Source organism: Leucoraja erinacea, chromosome 2 (assembly GCF_028641065.1).
Source record: "Leucoraja erinacea ecotype New England chromosome 2, Leri_hhj_1, whole genome shotgun sequence".
In the NCBI taxonomy this organism is placed as follows: domain Eukaryota; kingdom Metazoa; phylum Chordata; class Chondrichthyes; order Rajiformes; family Rajidae; genus Leucoraja; species Leucoraja erinaceus.
This window is the reverse complement of record NC_073378.1, coordinates 82,766,413-82,783,796: the sequence shown is the minus strand read 5'-3', so window position 1 is coordinate 82,783,796 and position 17,384 is coordinate 82,766,413. Positions and strand designations below refer to the sequence as shown.

Genomic DNA, 17,384 nt, shown 5'->3' with positions numbered 1-17,384 from the left:
CAGTGTTTCACGGCCCCTGTTACCCCTATATTTACAGCTTCCAATTAACACATTATAAAACTACATCCACTCCAGCCAACCGGAAGCAAGGAGTTTGCAATTCTACTGATAGTTTAAATACTTGGCCCGACTGCATCGGAAAAGCAAATTCAAAAATAAAAATCGAGCTGAGAATATCTAGCCGACTATGGAGACGCAAGGAAGTACAGATGCAGGAATATTGAGTAAACCTCAAAATGTTGCTGAAAGTCAGCAGATTTCACCCACGTCTTTTCCAGCTCTGCCCCTCCCCTACTACAATCAATCTGAAGAAAGCCCATATGTCCATTCCCTCCACATATGCTGCCCGACCCACTGAGTTCTTCCAGCACTTTGTGTTTTTGCTGTGTATCTAATTGACTGTTCGGTGGCAGCATCTCCCCGGTAAAGCAGAATGTAATTTTGTTGCACATAAATATTATACCATGTAACACATTTAAACAGAAGACAGACACAAAAGGCTGGAGGAACTCACGGGTCAGGCAGCATTTTTGGAGAAAATGAATAGGCGACTTTCCGGGTCTGAAGAAGACGTCACCTATTCCTTTTCTCCAAAGATACTGCCTGAGCCGCTGAGTTACTCCAGCTTTATGTGTCTGTATTCGGTTTAAACCAGCATCTGCAGCCCACCCCCCCACACACACACATTTTAACATAATCCCATCCGATAATAAAGGCTGTAGAAAACTCAGCAGCCAATTCATGCTCAGTGAGATCTGACGAAGCGCAGTGTGGTGGCTGACTATCAGGGGCTGGATCACGTACACAGCAAAGAAACGATGGCGCTTGCTTCTGACCTCGAGGAGAAGTGCGTACCGAGACTGAGCAGAGTTTGTGGCGTGGAGGTAAACCTGTGGCGCTGAACATCTCGGATCTCTGGTGCTTAGCAGCAGACTTGACATCAAACTGTCTCTGAGCATGGAATCACATGAGAGCATGAAATCACATGGCAAGCCAGAATGTTTAATCAATAAAATACTTCACAGAGCACTAAATAATCTGCGCAACATGCGCATTCAATTAAAGTAGGGCCCAACATTATATAAACGGACGTTGTAACTGGGTTTACCATTAAAACCCCCCATTATATGTGTTATCCAAGCTGCACGTGGAATAATCATGATCTGCACGTATGTTTTAGAGGCTCATATCTCAGGCGTTAATTGTGGTCTCTTGCCCCATTACAATGTGTACCATGCAAAACAAACCTTTACATTGTCGGGGTCTTTTATAGTAGCAAATACCCTGCTTGTGGCGGCGCTGCAGCAAACCACCTTGGACTTTGAAGGAAGGCTGAACACGTGAGAGAAAAACAAGGGGGTTTCTACAGCATGTTCACGGGCCAGGTCCTCCCCGAATTGCTATCCTCTCCTCCGCGTGTTTCAGCATCTTTGCACAGTAAAGCCTGGGTCAAACCTTTATTGGGGGCAATAATAGAGACCAGCACTCTGGGGTGAAGATTCCCACACCACGGCATCTGTCCCGGTGATTGGTGAGCAGGGTGATTGGTAAGGTCTTACCTTAAGCGGATACATCCAGAGAACCAGCCGTATCGTAGTGACATTATTGGAGGTAAATGCTCTAGTGGCATGGCCATTTCAAACAAGGGTATGCTGTGATCGTGATAAAGTTACATCTCTTTGAAAGCACTGCTTGCAATAGCTTTTAAGTGGACATTGAGTGAATCCCTCAGCTCCTGATGTAATTGCTGTTTTGATCCAATCTTGAAATCAACAACTAGAAGGGAAAAGTGCAGGGGAAAGTACTTGTTCTTTCAACAATTTTCGACATCAACAATTTGTCCAGGGTCAAACAGTTTGAAGTTACGGCCAAGAAAGCATACCGTTGCTTCTACTTCCATAGAAGAGTAAGGACGTTCGCCAAGTCTTCAACAACTCTTACCAACTCCTGCAGATGCACAGTAGAAAGCATTTTGTTAGGATGCATTACAACCAGTTTGGTAGCAATCCTGCCCAAGATTGCAAGAAATTGTAGTTTATAGATATAGCCCAGTCCATCACACAGACCAGCCTTTCCATCATCGACTCCAGTTAAACTGCTTTGTGAAAGCTGCCGACATAGCAAATACTTTCAAGCACGTAATACCAGATTCGGGAACAGCTTCTTCCCTGCTGTTATCAGACTACGGAACTGTTCTCTCACAAGTAGGCTGTAGTCTCCATCTTCCAACCTGCCTCACTGCAGACCTTGAACTTTTCCCCCATAAATGTAACAACTGAGACACTATATTCTCTGACATTGTTTTCCTTGCACTATCTGTCGTGCTTGTACATGGTTGTATTCATGTATAGTATGATTTGACCGGATAGCACATACACACTAACCTTTTGCTGTGTCTGGGTAAACCAATACCATTAAAATCATCAGAATAATGACTCAAAGAAAAGGTCTAACTTCCTAAGCCTCAACTTAATACCTTTCCCTGGTTTAGGGTGCTAAGTTTTGATATTGGGCTACTTCACAATAGTCATAGGTGAGATTTGAGTTCCAGGCCATTAGGACTGTTGGAATTAGGGGTAAGAGGGAAAATTAAGATTGGAGTGGGGATGGGCTGGATATGGGCAGACCTGTTCTCTCTGGACTTGGTTTCTTACCTGATGGTTGGATTCAGCTCCCTTTACTGAAGGCTGGGTTGCATTTATTCGCCTCCTGGTCTCACACAGCACTAGCACTGGGGCAAATCCCATGGCACAGACACGACACCTGTGCTATCTTCACCATTAACAGATTCAGAGTCATACTAATACTAGGGAGGAAATAATCAGGGATGTGCTTGAGGCTGAAATTAGTGAGAAATTGTGATCTGAGGAATGGAGGAATTTAGAGAGACAAGGGGAAGTTAGTGAAGCAATTTTAGCAAAAGGTCAGAGTTCCACATTACGACCCTGGATCTTTTATCAGTAAAGCACTTTTCATTAGACTATTAACAAATATTGATTTTCTATTATTGTTTGACAGTATAATTGAAACTGTGATTAAGTCATGAATTACCTTTTTTTCTTCTCAATTAATTGCAATCAATTGTTTTTAAATTGTGTGACAATCCAAGTGCATATATCACATTGGTATTCAGGCTAAAGGTTCTGTCCTTGTCTTTTATCATCTTTTTCAAGTGAGATGAGTCAATTAAGAGAATATGACCACTCAACCTCAGATATTGTCTATTGCTTTGGCTTGTTCAAATACTTTACAAAAGTTTAAACTTTTTGACATTTTCAGAAAAAGTGATTTAAAATGAGGCTGAAAGGAAATATAGCTCCATTCTCTCTGACTTGGTAATACTCACTGAGGAGTGTGTGCGACATGATGGAGGTGACTGCTCAGCACATTGAATATTCTTCAGTTGAAGCTTATCTGATTTTTTTGTGATATTTGAAAAACACTGACAATTGAAGGTATGACTCTTATCGACAAAATCACAGGTCACTTGTCTTTGTTGCCCAGAAGTCTCCTGGATGATAGCACTAAACAAGCAATGTGTGTGTGTCTGTGTGCTCTGCTTTGCCGCTGAACCTCATTCCATCAAATTAAATGTCCTTGATCTGACCCATGAAGTACGACTGAGCTGGGGATGATTTATTCAGGAGCTTTGACCAATATGAACTTGCAAGTGCGATGTTTCTTCTGGCACAGTTTTCCTATCAAGCTGGGCTGTCACACTATTTCCATTGTACTTTCTACCCAAATCTCCAGTGATTGCATTCATTTCATTTCATTCAATTTTTAGGGCAGACTACTGTAAACTCCTTTATTTATCATTGACAATTAAGTTTTGAGACAGGTTAAAGAAGATCTTCATATACCCTGTTCCCACCTTAGTCCTGAGTTGGATATTATTTTCTACTCTGCTTCCCTCAACTATTTAACTTTTACTCTGGCCACTCCCTTTGTGACAATCAGCCAAGGACTGTCCTCCTCACTTGCAAACCTTTCAGAACTACGAGGACCCAATCTATTTGAGGCCCCCCAGTTTTGCCCCTTTGGCCATTCCTTTGCTGTTCTCTTCTTGTTGCTGGGCTGTAGTGGTCAGACATTGAGCTAGCACCAAAGGTCACTCGTCTTCACTGCCACCTTTGAGCCTTGGCCCCAACACCTACCCAGTGATCACTATCAGATCCTCCTCTCTGTAAGTCACCACTGCACCAGCCAATATTGACAAATGCCCAAAGTGAATTATGTTATACAAATACATTATTTAACTAGCTTAGCAGGTTAAACATCTGTGTTTGAAAGTGGTTCACAGGGCATCATATTCTTGTGTGTTTTGTTATTCAATTTCAATGGAAAGGAACATGTACTTGAACTTTAGTTTAAGATGAGAGGGAAGAGGTTGGTTTCTGGAATGAGCTGGCAGAGGAGCTGGTAGAGGCAGAAATAGTAGCACCCTGTAAGAGGCACCTGGACAGATATTGGAAGAAGCAGGGAGCAGAGGAATATGCAATTAATGCAGGCAAATGGAATGGTATAGATGGTTATGGTGGTTGGCAGAGGTGGAGTGGGCTGAGTGGCCTCTTTCTATGCTGTCCAACTATGACTTTGACATGCGTAGTCATCTTCTTCTGCGGAGGCAGGCTATGCAGACGTGACACATATGTATCCATGGTTATGCATGCCTTTGATAGTTTGTTAGACTTGCTTCACTTTTCCGGAGAAGGCTTTAGTCAGGCACCAGAGACACCACCTGAGGTCGGACTTTTTATGAGTAGACTTCCAACAAAGCCCCCCACCAACACTAACTCCCCCTCATTCCACTGACTATTCACCTCCCACTGGCACTGAAGCATTTGCAGCCTGAATGCAGCACTCACACAATGCGAATGGATCTGCTGGCTTAAACGTTGCTGGCATTTATATATATTCGGTTTTGTTCCTATTTTACAAGTTTAACATGTTGTCTTTATATCTTTGGGGTTGCCATGATACCTACTATTGGGGGATGCGAACACAGTTTGCTCACATGTAGTGATGATCACAGATCATGGGTTGACTGGAGATGATTGTTTGTAGATGCCTTTTTTAAATAGACGGTGCTAGAAATATTTGCCTTTAGACTACTAGTTCCAGTACCTCAATGGAAGTCAGTGGAACTAACTGCCTGGATATGAAAGAACCAGCTCAGCAATTTTGCACTTATCCAGTGCGAGTAATTAAAGACAAATTCTTTCCTAATCTTTAAATAGACCTTGCCAAGTAAGTGTCATAACTTTTATTGTAATTTCTTCTCTGTCTCATTTGCTGAATCGGTAGTTTCAATTGATGTTTCATGTAAAGTTTGATTCATTAATTCATCTGCGTGAATCCCAGGCTACCAATTCCACCAGCTCTTGAGTTTCTCATTTAGAGGCCTAGAATTTCCTCAATGTGCAGCCCAATGACTATCCTGCACATGTGCCTACCACTTAGAACTTCAGTAGCAGCCAGAACAAAGCACCCTGCTCCACGGCATGGGTGTGGTCGTTGGTGAAGCAGTGTGCAGGGGTGCACTCCCCCCCCCCCCCCCCCCCCAATTTTTCAACTTCCGAAAATCCCTAAGTATCTTTGAACATGGAACGTAGACAAAAATGTTGGAGAAACTCAACGGGTGAGGCAGCATCTATGGAGCGACGGAAATAGGCAACGTTTCGGGTTGAGACCCTTCTTCAGACTGATGTGAGGGGGGGGAGTGGGGGGGAAGAAGAAAGGAAGTGGTGGAGAAAGTGGGCTGAGGGAGAGCTGAGAAGGGGAGGAGAATGTAAGGGTGAATCACGGGGGGGGGGGGGGCAGTGAGAGAGGAGGTTGTTAAATTGTCTTCGGAGGGAGGAGAAACTTCTTTAAAGTAGGCATACCTTGAAGAGATTTCGCAGTGGAGTAGACAACATGTTTAAGAAGGAACTGGAGATGCTGGAAAATCGAAGATAGACAAAAACCTTTGATTTTGAACATGGGACAGTAAGTTTGCTTCTCCACCTAAATGCCAATCTTGTTGCACCTCCAATGAAGTTATAATGGTGGCGACCAAGTACTTCAAGGAAATTCTACGCCATTAACTGCAACTTAAGTACAGTGACTATGCCTTCACAGATGAAGCTTGCATGTTTGATGGATATGCAAATGACCCAGAGACTGGAGATTGGATCGTGTAACTAGAGTTTCAGCAAGTGAATTCACACCATACTATACTTTTATTTTACTAAATAGCTTGAAACAATAGATGAATTCAAATCTTTTTTTCCAATTAGTTGCACCATTGTAAATTCAGATCCTTCCTAAGGTTTAAAATATCTCTGAAGATAGATGCGCCCCATGTGCTTTGTCGGAACATGATTATCAATGTCTTATTCATAATTTAAATGCATCAACATCTACCCCATTCTTCTACTGAAGATAATTTTTTAAGTGTGACAGCTTCAAAAGAAGTCAAAAACAATTAATTTGATTTATGAACCATTAAGAGGGTTTCAACCCACAGATGCCTTTTAATGATTTGTTGAGTCACCTATTTAGTTATCAGAAACATAGAAACATAGAAAAATAGACAGCACTCATCTCAGTCCTAAATGGCCTACCCAATATTCTTAAACTGTGACCACTGGTTCTGGACTCCCCCAACATCAGGAACATATTTCCTGTATTTAGCCTGTCCAATACTTTAAGAATTTTATGTTTCTACAAGATCTCTCATCCTAAATTCTAGTGAATACAAGCCCAATTGACCCATTCTTTCATCATATATCAGTCCCGACATCCCGGGAATTAACCTGGTGAACCTACGCTGCACTCCCTCGCTAGCAATAATGTCCGTCCTCAAATTAGGAGACCAAAATTGCACACAATGCTTCATGTGTGGTCTCACCAGGGCCCTGTACAACTGCAGTAGGACTTCCTTGCTCCTAAACTCAAATCCTCTCACAATGAAGGCCAACATGCCATTAGCTTACTTCACTGCATGCTGTACCTGTGGGCTTACTTTCAGTGACTGATGTACAAGCACACCCAGGTTTCGCTGCACCCTCCCCTTTCCCTAATCTGACACCAATCAGATAATAATCTGCCTTCATATTCTTGCCACCACAGTGGATAACCTCACATTTATCCACATTAAACTGCATCTGCCATGCGTCTGCCTACTCACCCAACCTACCCAAGTCACCCTGCAGCCTCGTAGCATCCTCCCCGCAGCTCACACTGCCACCCAGCTTTGTGTCATCCGCAAACATGGAGATATCACATTTAATTCCCTCGTCTAAATCATTAATATATATCGTAAAAAACTGGGGTCCCAGCACCGAGATATTCTGTTTATGCCTTATATAACCAAGTGGTGAAAATGATCAGTATTATTTTGTATCATTGATGAGAAAGAATTTTTGTTAAATGCTTCCTATCACATCAAGGGAGATTGGAATACACTGGGACACAAGATCAAAGTCCTCTACGAATGCCCATTGCATTTTGAAGTAGGTAGGCTGAGACGCTACATTATGTTTTGTCATAAAGTATTTGGTTGAAAGATCCTGGAAGCATCAATCATTCTGCATGACAAATCTGGAGTAATTTAAGGCTTCCATATTATTGTGAATGAGACTTTATTTTACTTTAGACTTTAGAGATACTGCGCGGAAACAGGCCCTTTGGTCCACTGAGTCCGTACCGACCAACGCTCAGCTCGTACTCTATACATTGGGGACAATTTACACATTGTTTTCACTGAAACCAATTAACCTACAGACCTGTATGTCTTTGGAGTGTGGATAGAAACCAGAGCCCCAGAGAAAACCCATGAGGTCACAGTTGGAACGTACAAACTCCACACAGACAGCGTCCATAGATAGGACCCCGGGTCCCTGGCGCTGCAAGGCAGCAGCACTACCGCTGTGCCACCGTGCCGCCTTAGTTACACTGAGACGCTAGTGTCCTGAAAACAGTACAAAATGACCAAGATATCCTATTCTAAGTTTTCTGTTAAAGAGAAGATCTTTTGCTACCTGGACTGAGGTTCTATGGTGTACAAAAGGCATGTTACAGCTTATGGCACTCAGCACTGAGTGTGGACTATGTATGCTCTTTACTGAAACATCTGTCTGTTTGCCACAGTGTAGTCTAGCTTCCAGTTGCTTCAGATCCATCCTCCGTTCCATTGTCCTGACTTTGTTGGTAAAGGTGCATGGTATTGTTGTAGCCAGTGACTTGTCCTTGGGTTCAGTTTCTGTAGGCCAACTACTAATGCCTTCACTTTGGATCAAACCTGTTTCAGGAACAGTTGCTTTCCTATTCCTATAAGGTTCTTGAAGCAACCCACACAACCTTAATCCAACCTCGACAACACAATGGCATTACCATGGACTTGTTTTTGTTTCTAACATTGTTTTTAATTGTAGAAACATAGAAACATAGAAACATAGAAATTAGGTGCAGGAGTAGGCCATTCGGCCCTTCGAGCCTGCACCGCCATTCAATATGATCATGGCTGATCATCCAACTCAGTATCCCGTACCTGCCTTCTCTGAACTTGTACTTCGCCAATCTTGTGCATATGACAATCAACTTGGTTTGTCTTGATTTGACGGAGAGAATGGCATGATGGGCAGCTCATGAAAACTCCAGGGAAATTTACTGTCGTAAAAGCTAAACTTTGTGACGAAAAAAACAAACTTCTCATCCAATGCAGTATGCAAATTGCGATTGTGTTTATTCTCTGTGTTTCCAGCTTCAAATGGCAATCCCACTGATTCACTCGAAACACTCCCAGAATCTTCAGAAGAAATCATCTCCCAGGAACATGGCAAAGGATGTTAATCTTAAATTCAAATATAAAATATGAGAAATAAAGGTTCAAAGGTTAAAGGTTCAAAGGTTATTTTTATTGGTCACGTACAGTGAAATGCTTTTTGCCAATGCAGCACATAAAGAAAGAATACAGACATAACAGTAATAAAGAAATTTAAACATAAAAACATCCCCCCACAACGGTTCCCATTATGAGGGAAGGCACAATGTCCAGTCCCCATCCCATATATGACATATTACAGTTACTGTAAAGAGAACTGTACAATTTTGAAGATGCACGCGATTTCTTCATTTGTTCATTTTCTTTTAAAAAATGCCGTGTAGTTTAACATTTCCTCCACATTATTATTTTACAGTGACGAGATATATAACTGAGCTATAGAGTTTACAAGGCAGTTAATGGATCTGGCATACTGACTAAACTAAGGTCATAGACACAGGTCTTATTGTTTATGAGCATTTCAGTTGGAGAGTAGTTACTTATGTGGTCTTTGGTACAGCTTTCAATTTAGCAGTCCAGGTTGAAGATTACTAAGGAGCCGTTACCTGCCTGGCTGGTTTGATGATTACTATGTGGACTTGTCTGATTCACTATCACAGTGGCTGGCAAATGTGTTGAGGATTTTAAAGAGAGTGATGAGTAATTTCTGGGAACGTAGGGGCACTAAGTAATAAAGACTCAAATATTCTGCTTGAAAGAGTGACTTTTCACTCAGATGAGAAGCCTTTCAAACATTCTTGTATGAAAGGACACAGGTTAAGCAGGTGGTAAAAGGAAAGAAGGTAGATAATTAGGCCAGGGAGCCCAGCTGATGTGTCAAAACTGTAAATCCTGATTTGCAGGTTGACAACACAAATGAAAGAATTCTTTCTTCAGTTACTTAAATGTCTGGCTGCATCACTATGTTAGCTGACAAGTGACACCTGGAATAAAAACATATTCTGTGAGGATGTCTACACTGCAGGTGCAAGCAGTCGTGTGCTGATCACCATAACGTGAGGTTTCTTTCAGCATTGCTGTGATTTGTGGGGATTACCGCTGCTGGAGGAGGTGGTTGTAGCCACTTCTTCCTTGCCTCCTCCTACTGTGGACTTGGCAATGCTCCTGGCCCCATCCACCACTTGCAACTCTCTCCACTCCCATCCTGGCCATGCAAGATAGCTTCCTTTTGGCATATAATCCGTTGACCAGGACTTGCACGTTCTTTTGAATTATTGTGCAGTCTATCTCCCTGACCTCTGTAGTCTCTTATATCTTCGTTGCAGCCAGAAAATGTCTTGCAAGCAAGTGTTCCACTACGTTACAAAATGACCAGAGATGCACAAAGTGGAGTGAGGTCCGATCTGAGTAAATTATATTTTCTGGATACTATCTTCTATATTACTGTTCTTGACCGGTTTTGGCGATCTGCGCTGCGATTTCCGAGAGAACGCCGCCACCTACAGCCGTCATTTTTGGCCACCTCACTCAGAGCCCCCCTCCGCCGCATGTGTGCCGAGGATTTTTCCAGTCGAAGAAAAATGACAGAGATATTAATGATTTTACAAAATTCCCCATTCTCTCTGCCGTCTTCGCTGGCGGCAGGGTGGATGGACTATAAAACCAGGAAGTATTGTGCCTCAATTAATCTGCAAGCTGGAGGAAGGCAGAGGGTCACGTTTCTCTGAGCTGTGAATAATACTGAACATATGTCCACACAACTGTGAGTAAGTACCCTTAATGTGGTTTGAAAATGAAAATATGGTTAAAGTAAAAATGCACTGCCTGCAAATGGTTGTTTGGGGGGTTTGGGTTGAAATTAAAAAGGCACTCTCTCTCCCCCCCAATTAGTCTGCAAGCTCTCCTTCCCCCCCTTCTCCCCAGAGGGTCACGTTTCTCTGAGCTGTGAATTACACTGAACACATGTCCACACAACTGTGAGTAAGTACCCTTAATGTGGTTTGAAAATGAAAGTATGGTTAAAGTAAAAAACGCACTGCCTGCAAATGGTTGTTTGAGGGGTTTGGGTTGAAATAAAAAGGCTCCTCTCTCTCCCCCCCCCCCCCCCCCCCCCCTCCTCCCCCTCCCCCCCCCTCCCTCCCCCCCCCCTCCCCCCCTCCCCCCCTCCCCCCCCCCCCCCCTCCCTCTCCCCCTCTCCCCTCCCCCCCCCTCCCCCCCCTCTCCTCCCCTCCCCCCCCCTCCCCCCCCTCTCCTCCTCCCCCCCCCCCCCCCCCCCCCTCCCCCCCCCCCCCTTCCTCCCCCCCCTCTCCCCTCCCCTCTCTCCCCCCCCCTCCTCCTCCCTCCCCTCTCCTCCTCCCCCCCCTCTCTCTTATCCCCTCTTTTCCTCCCCACTCCTCCCCTCCATCCCCTCCCCCACCGTCCCTCCCCTAAACCCCCCTCCCCTCCACACACCCCTACCCCCTTCCCTCCACCCTCCCTGCTCCCCACCTCTCCCCCCTCCTCTCACCTCTCCCCCTTCCCCTCTCCCTCTCCCCTCCCCCTCCCCCCCCCCTCCCCTCTCCTCTCCCCCCCCTCTCTCCCTCTCACTCTCACCCTCTCTCTCCTCCCCTCCACCCCCACATTTCCCCTCTCACCCACCCTCTCTCTTCTCCTCCTCCTCCACCCCCTCTCCCTCTTGCCCCTCTCTCTGTGTCTCTGCCCTCACTCTCTACCCCCCTTCCCCCCCTCTCTAGATGTGACTGCAAGTTGGGGGCTATGCGTCAGTAGATATGGTGGTTATGGCGTTAAAGGAGCAAATTAATAATATTAATATAATATCAAGGGGGGTAATTAGCGTGAGTGCAGGGGGGGGGGGATAGTTAGTGCGTGTAACGCTGCATGCCACCTCCCCCCCACAACCGCACATTGGGGGAACAGACACAACGGGTCTGCACTTGGTCTAGTTTCTTGAATAAAGTTTGTTTAAAAAAAAAAGAGGCCTGGAAACACTGTTAGAAATGGCTAATTTTCTAACTTTTCTCTAAGGGAGCTGACTTACATTTTCTCTCTAAAAACGTGCATCAAAAATAACTAATTCAGTCTTGGTATATGTATTAAAAGGCATATAAGTGCTTCACATTGAATTAATTACCTTGCACATTTCTAATGTAAGGGGGATAAAATTGGGAATAATTTTTTGTGCGCAGCAAGATGCAAATATCAATGAGCTAACTAAATCCTCTTTATGCCTGCTGCACTAAAGGAGGAATTCCAACTAGGCCACTTGGGGAAAGATTGCATGGTGCCATGGTGCAGGGGTGGGAACAATAGACTAGGCTTTGTGTTTACATGTGGTCTCTGGCCCATGGTGTGCTGTGGCTCAAGAGAAAAATTACCAAGACTTGTTTGAAGCAAAGGGATTAATGTCTATCTAAAACGGTCAGCCAGCAATATGATGTTAATTAGCATCTCGGAGGCAGATGTAAGAAAGAGCAATTCCTTCCAATATTTACTCCTTCATTTTCCAGCATGTTTTTCTAGTTACACTTGGTAATTGACCTCAGTTTTCACATTGTTTGAATGATATGGTGCTGCAAAGTTGAAAGGGTAAATGTCACAGGTCTTTGTACCTCCTGGGAGATAGGTGACAATGTTGCCTCATGTTAAGATATTGCAGCACATCCTGTAATTTTCCCAAGTGAAGTCAAGTCAAGTTTATTTGTCACATACACATACAAGATGTGCAGTGAAATGAAAGTGGCAATGCCTGCAGATTGTGCAAAAACAACAGAACAGAACAGAACCAGTATTTACATTTTAGATAAAAAAGACACAACATTAAATTAGTCCCTGGTGAGATAAGAGTTTACAGTCCCAATGGTCTGTGGGAAGAAACCCCGTCTCATCCTCTCTGTTTTTGCAGCATGACAGCGGAGGGGCGTGCCTGACCGTAGCAGCTGGAACAGTCCGTTGCTGGGATGGTGGGGGTCCTTCATTATCTTGCTGGCTCTGGATCTGCACCTCCTGGTGTATAGGTCCTGCAGGGGGGCGAGTGTAGTTCCCATAGTGCGTTCGGCCAAACACACTACTCTCTGCAGAGCTTTCCTGTCCTGGGCAGAGCAGTTCCCAAACCAGATTGTGATGTTACCGGACAGGATGATTTCTACAGCTCCAGAGTAGAAGGACTGAAGGATCCTCAGGGAGACTCTGAATTTCCTCAGCTGCCTGAGGTGGTAAAAGCATTGCCTTGCCTTTCTCACCAATGCGGCTGCGTGTGTCATCCATGTCAGAGTTTTAACTTATGGACCTTTCATAAAGTTAGTATTTGTCATGGATTATAAATTTTGACACAAGTCCTCAAGATCACTCAGAGAGCATTGCATTTTACATTTGTTTTGATTCTCTTTTCCTGGCTGATGGCTTGCTGCAGCTGTGAGTCTAACTGGATTACTTGACTGGTTAACGGCTATGGGTCAGAAGTTTATTTGAGGTTTGTTTGACTGTAATTTCACTGTCATAAAAATGAAATAAAGGGCCCACCGTCTTTGCAGTCCATAAAGTTCACATCAGTACTGACCAAGCTTTGCAATTTCACGGAGAAAACTATATTTAAATTATTTTATATTGATCACATTTCAAAGAATTGCTTACTATCATGTAAAGACATGTATCATGTTACATCATATCCTGTCTCATCATATCATCTTATATTATGTTGAATCATATCACATCATATCATATTGCAAGCCTAGTGCTAATTGCCAGCATTTCTTCCCTTGCTGATTTATATTGGTGCCCTGTGCTTCTTAATTTAAAGTTTGTATTTCTTTATGGGGTTCGCCACATCCTTTGAATCATCTATGGCAACATTTTGCTTCACTCGTTCCACGAATCCTTGCCCTATTGGTAACTGTGTCTCCAACAGCCTTGCCTTCTTGGATTAGAATTCTCATCCCACACATTTCAGCTTCCCTATCTTTCCTTTTTCTCCTTTTTTTTCCTTAAGAAGCTTTTATTGCATATTCACAGTTTACAAAAGCATTGCAATAATCAACTCTGCTTTTCATGCAGTTTTCAAACATCAACCATCAGATGAGAACATTGTCAGCCATATCCACAACACGCCTGAGCCCCCGCAATGATCTGTGTTCATGGAAGGCCTGTAAAATCCCCGTAGATACTGTGTGCTCCCTCTCCAGGGACACGCAGGCATGGACCTAAGCCCGGAAAGGGGGTTGGGCAGTCGATTTGGATTGTCCCTCTTCTCCTTTAGGACTTTGAACAAGCTTTGGTTGACCTTCTAGTGGTAACTGCTTCTTTCTTTTGGTGTCAAATTTTCTGAACCAGTAGCATTTCCCAATGATACTGAATTTTATCACTTAAGGATATCACAATATAGCAGCACCCGAAACCAGCTGGCCTTTCTCCAAGGATAAAGCTTGAGGTTTGTCGGATGTTAACAAATGACATTCTCCAAACACCCTGTATTCTTTTATATTTGTACCCAGCTGTGATGCAATGCTTCATAAACATGGTTAACTTTTTTTCCTGCCACTTCCTTACTTTTCTATCTTCATTCTACACGCACAGACATTCAGCACTTTACAACAGTTAAGTCCTCTTGTTGGAAGTGTTTGTACAGTACTTGGATTACAGGGTTTCTGCGTACACTTGCACATTGTGACATGATCCTTTCACTCCAGTCATCTGTGTGATGAGTTATTTTTCAAGAGCTCAGCTGCTGGCTTGATAGGGAGAGCCCCTGGTGATAAGCTGACAAAGCTCATTTGGCAGCCAAAGAAAGGGGAATCCGCGCGCTGATGTCAGCTCAGCAGGCTGTGAACATTCCCGCATGGCCAAAGGGTCAGCGTGGTCAAGGTGCTATGACAGGCTGTGCTGCTGACTGCCTCTCCATCTGGAGTGCCACTAATCCAAATACTTGGATGCCTTTTAAATACTTACATTTGAGACTGATCACTCTTTCAACCAGAAGAGCAGAAGCCAATTTACAGAGGCTAACATCTTTAAAGATTTAATATTGGTGTTGGTGGTTATATTACTATTTCGAGCTGAAATCAACAGTCAGCAATACAGTCTGAAGAAGGGTTTTGGCCCGAAACGTTGCCTATTTCCTTCGCTCCATAGATGCTGCTGCACCCGCTGAATTTTTCCAGCTTTTTTGTGTACCGTCAGCAATACATATGTTGGTGCACACAGAAATAGACAGAGTCATGTGTTAATACACTTTGAAGCCAGCATTCGGATGCTGACAAAATTGACCTATTTATTCAAGTTGCTCTTTTCCTTGGCTAGAAAGCAATATGGACCTAACTGTACAACTATAGTGCTAGATGCTGATAACTATAAACAGCAGAGCTTAGTTGGCAGCACATCTAAGTTAATGTTGCACCTCAGGTACTACTTTAAGACCATTACTTGCTGGAACAATGAAAACCTGATAGATCCAAAATTACTTTGTGATCTCCAATTGCTAAAAAGCCTCAGCTTGAATAATGTAGCATGAAGTTTGCTTCTTGAGAGTCGGATGCCACTTGCTTTAAAGCAATCTAGATACTTTTGTACCCATGTTGATTCTAGGTGTGCTGTAGGAGGTTTTATGTAGATCTATTGTTCTATTGCGGATAGATTTGAAGCAAACCAAGCTCATTTAAAATGGTGGTTCATCTCTACAACACAATATGTTATTCTATAAATATCACTCTGTTCTTAAATGTATTTGCAAATGCATATAACAAAGAACAGCGTAAATCATGTAATTCCATTGGCTTTATGCCTTGTCACTTGTTTGAAAGTCCTGGTGATGAGGCATTCTGCAAAATCACTTTGAGAATGTGCTTGGGGGACCATCCCACATGATCCACCTCCAGGAGGCCATTCCCAGCCAACCACTGCCAGACAGACCCATGGTCAAAGGTGTTTTAATGCAGAAACCCTTTCCGTGAGAGACAGGTGGTATGGCAACGTTCAACTGAATTAAGTATTGTGTACCAATGAGGCCAGGCTCATTCTCAACACCAATGGGGACAGGTATATTCAGATTCAGATTCAGATTCAACTTTAATTGTCATTGTCAGTGTACAGTACAGAGACAATGAAATGCAGTTAGCATCTCCCTGGAGAGCGACATAGAATATGATTTCAATAAATAAATCTATAAATCTATTACATGCATACAGTCATAGTCCGGCAACGGAGAGACCTGTAGCGCCTCCGGATGGTAGGAGGGTAAACAGTCCATGGTTGGGGTAAGAGCAGTCCTTGGCGATTCTGAGCGCCCTTCGCAGACAACGCTTGCTTTGGACAGACTCAATGGAGTGGAGCGAGGAACCGGTGATGCGTTGGGCAATTTTCACCACCCTCTGCAGTGCTTTCCGGTCGGAGACAGAGCAGTTGCCATACCATACTGTGATACAGTTGGTAAGGATGCTCTCGATGGTGCAGCGGTAGAAGTTCACCAGAATCTGAGGAGACAGATGGACCTTTTTCAGTCTCCTCAGGAAGAAGAGACAATGGTGAGCTTTCTTGACCAGAGTTGAGGTATTGTGGGTTCAATAGAGGTCATCGGAGATGTTGACCCCCAGAAACCTGAAGCTGGAAACACGTTCCACCTCCGTCCCGTTGATGTGGATGGGGGTGTGCGTGCCGCCCCTGGACTTCCTGAAGTCTACAATGAGCTCCTTGGTCTTCTTGGAGTTAAGGGCCAGGTTGTTGTCAGCGCACCATGCTGCTAGGAGCTGGACCTCCTCCCTATAGGCCGACTCATCGTTGTTGCTGATGAGGCCAATCACCGTTGTATCATCCGCATACTTGATGATGGTGTTAGTACCATGTACAGGTGTGCAGTCGGCACATGGTGATACATGCATACTCGGGCTCGACACACATCTTTGTTCCTGATGGTGGCATTCAGATATGAGCCAGTAATTATTTGGTCAAATTACCAGTTATATGACCGTGGCCATCTCTTGTCACAAAGCAGTTAACACCAGGTAGACAAAAGTGGTGGCGAAACTCAGCGGGTGCAGCAGCATCTATGGAGCGAAGGAAATAGGCAACGTTTCAGGCCGAAACTCTTCTTCTGACAACATCAGTCTGAAGAAGGGTTTTGGTCCGAAACGTTGCCTATTTCCTTCGCTCCATAGATGCTGCTGCACCCGCTGAGTTTCGCCACAACTTTTGTCTACCTTCGATTTTCCAGCATCTGCAGTTCCTTCTTAAACACCAATTGCAGAGCAAGGTCATTTTAATAGACAGTAAAAGTCGATCTATTGATGAGTAAGTTGTGAATATTTGATTTTTGTTGCATGCAGAACATGCTCTTTTTGGCTAAAATGACAAAAAAATGAGGTCACTTTCCAGTGGAAATAACATCAGCAGTTTGATGCAGCTACCTGTAAGGTCATCATTTTGTCATTGAGAAGTACTTCTCCTGAGACCCTGACTGAGGAGACGTGCCCCAGATAATGGCACTGCTTTGGCTTCTCACTGGCACTTGATGGCTTTGCAAACTCAATAAATCTCCTGAGAGCTGATTAAAATGTTTTGATCCCGAGATATTACCACTACTTTGTGAGAAGATTAATGTGGTGTAGATTGTATCAGCTGTAAACCTGTAATG

At 43.8% G+C, this 17,384-nt stretch overlaps 1 protein-coding gene across 4 annotated transcripts in view; it reads left to right on the top strand.

Moving 5' to 3' along the window:
- The first annotated feature begins 8,931 nt into the window (after window positions 1–8,931).
- The window catches only part of LOC129711677 (uncharacterized), a 160,100-nt gene continuing 151,647 nt past the window's right edge, over window positions 8,932–17,384 (top strand). Inside the window, exon 1 of one of the 4 annotated variants that reach the window (XR_008725904.1) lies at window positions 8,932–10,529. The gene's annotated coding sequence lies outside the window, so the exon portion shown is untranslated. Of the gene's footprint in view, window positions 10,534–17,384 lie in introns of all 4 variants that reach the window. The other 3 variants (XR_008725910.1, XR_008725907.1, XR_008725906.1) reach the window with 3 other exon arrangements.